Source organism: Hippocampus comes, unplaced genomic scaffold (assembly GCF_001891065.2).
Source record: "Hippocampus comes isolate QL1 unplaced genomic scaffold, H_comes_QL1_v1.1 scaffold499, whole genome shotgun sequence".
In the NCBI taxonomy this organism is placed as follows: Eukaryota; Metazoa; Chordata; class Actinopteri; order Syngnathiformes; family Syngnathidae; genus Hippocampus; species Hippocampus comes.
The window spans coordinates 60,082-62,594 of NW_017805450.1; the positions used below are offsets into that span (position 1 = coordinate 60,082).

General features: G+C 48.1%; 1 protein-coding gene across 1 annotated transcript in view; it reads left to right on the forward strand.

Moving 5' to 3' along the window:
• Nucleotides 1-2,513, forward strand: part of tmc3 (transmembrane channel like 3) — a 49,847-nt gene that overhangs the window by 36,944 nt on the left and 10,390 nt on the right. The window lies entirely within an intron of this gene.

Genomic DNA, 2,513 nt, shown 5'->3' on the forward strand with positions numbered 1-2,513 from the left:
GGCCCTCCACGCAGGCACGAGCCCAATCTCTTACATCCTTTTTCAGGCCATGCCACATGAACTTGGCTGCCACCAGTCTTTGAGAGGCCTTGGTCCCCGGGTGAGAGAGTCCATGACAGCCTCGAAAACCGGGCGCCGCCAGCTCATGGGAACCACAGGCCGAGGGGTGCCTGTGGAGACGTCTCAGAGCAAAGTGGTGCCGGAGCTGCCAAAGACCATGTCCCTCAGCTGCAAACCTGTAGTGGACAACCGGCACTGCTGCACTGTGGTGTCAGTAGCCTGGTCCTTCGCCATACTGCAGTAGTTGAGACCCAGGTGGACCGCTCCAGCCATGGCCCTGAAGAGGCAGTCAGCAACACAGTTGTCTTTCCCCGCCACGTGCTGAATGTCTGTAGTAAACTCGGAGAAATAGGTCAGCTGGCGTTGCTGTCAGGCGGACCATGGTTCTGTGGCCTTGGACATGGCGAAGGTCAAAGCTTTGTGGTCGACATAAACTGTAAACCGGCGGCCTTCCAGCATGTGCCGAAAATGGAAGATGGCGAGGTACATCCCAAGCAGTTCACGGTCGAAAGTACTGTACTTCCGCTCAGGGAGGAGTAACTGCCTACTGAAAAAAGCGAGAGGCTGCCACTCAGTCAGCAAAATTGGTCTGGCCCAGCTCTGGCGCGGACACGGCACGACCCTCGCCCCACATGCCGCAATGAATGACGGTCCTGCAGTGGCCCGGGTCCGGCATCCATGATCCGGGCCGCATTCGATGAGCCTTCAGAGCATCATATCGTCCTTCTGTCGGAGGAGACTTGAGGAGACTCACGACCCTGGACGCCGTCGAACTGCCCAGCGCGGAAACAACGTAGTAGTACTTCGTAGTATCCGCAGTGATGTCGCGTAGGGCGAACTGGGCCTCGGTCTGAGCGAACCAAGCAGACGCAGATGATTCCCAAAACTCGGGGAGCTTGAGCGAAACATTGTTCATGGACATCTTCGCGGTCTGGAATCATCCAGCAAAAAACGTCGAGGGTCACCAGTGTGGAAATTGTAGAAACTCGAAGAAAGCGACAATTTCTCACGTTCGCACTCCGAGAGAGAGTGTCGTTTTTTTATTATTTTCACCCAAAAAACTCCCCGCGCCAAACGAGACCCGCCGAAAGTAAGTTTCCATAGCAACAAACAGACTAACATGGCGGTCCTTAAAGGGACTGCGATTATTTCTACCCCGTTACCAAATAATCGTGAACTCTCTGACAAACATATGAAAACATTGCATTCACACGTTTGCAGTTGGTAGTGAATTATGTAAATAGGAGTCACTTCACCATCTTATTTTATTCAGGGTTTATTCAGGAAAGATGTTACATTTGTTCTAAATCAAGTCTATAAAGATTTTGAAAAGAGTTTCAATGCATTCTGTACAAAAATGACATCCTGCCTGGTCCGTTATTAGAAATATCACCTGCAGCACAATATGTATGCATTTTTCAACTCCTAAAACTCCTAAATCTCTCTTTCAAGAGAGACAAATATGGAATGCAATAAATAACCACTCCATATCCCCCGATTCCCTACTTATTTACTACGGAATGGACATTGCATAAATTATTTCACATTATTGGAATTGATTAGTATGCTGAGAAAAAGAATGCATTTGTGTTATAAGTGGTTAGTTGTTGGTAGATGTTTAAGCCCAGTTCTTTTATTGATATATACCGGTACATTTACCCAAATCGATCAGAACATTGCCCTTTTGATCGGATAATTTATGACAGCCTTCCTCAACTGGCGGACCGCGATCCACGACCGGACCGCCGACCTCCTCTGTCCAGACCCTCGGCAAATTGTATAAAATAATAATTTTAGAGTGATTTTTACGTTATACATTTTGTATTTGTGGACTATAATCTGCGCATTACCGCGATCGCTTGTTAAAATTATCCGTTGTATTCTTTGCGTGCACTAACAGATGTATTGCAGAGGACCGCAGCAGCGCGACTGTGTGTTGTATAATGTTTGACTCACTGAAGACCCTGGCTGAGCAGGGCATGTCGGCGATAACGAGGCACTGATTGGCTCCTCTGAACTTAAGATGTGCCCATACATATGCGTCAGCATATACGATGCGCTGATTGGCTCCTCTGAACTTAAGGTGTGCCCATACATAAGCGTCAGCACGCGTCTATCCCAATACACATGCATTCAAAATGGATGATTGGGTCAAGAAACAGACGCATGTGCGAAGCCACAGTGTGCTACTGCTCACAGCTTCAGTCCAGGAGAGCCGCACACAGACAATTAGACGAATCGCGGGAGGTTTCGATTGTGTGCAGTTTTGCTCCCGTCCACCCGGGGATCTTTGCAGCTGTTTAACAGCAGAACACCACAACATGGTAAATAAACAGAACAATGGCGTCCTCAAATAATATTTGCATGCCTCAAACATTGCATTCACCTTTAGTGGAAGAACAGCACTGCACATTCCTGTGCTCCCTTGTGTCAGTATTTAAAATGGTTCTTAA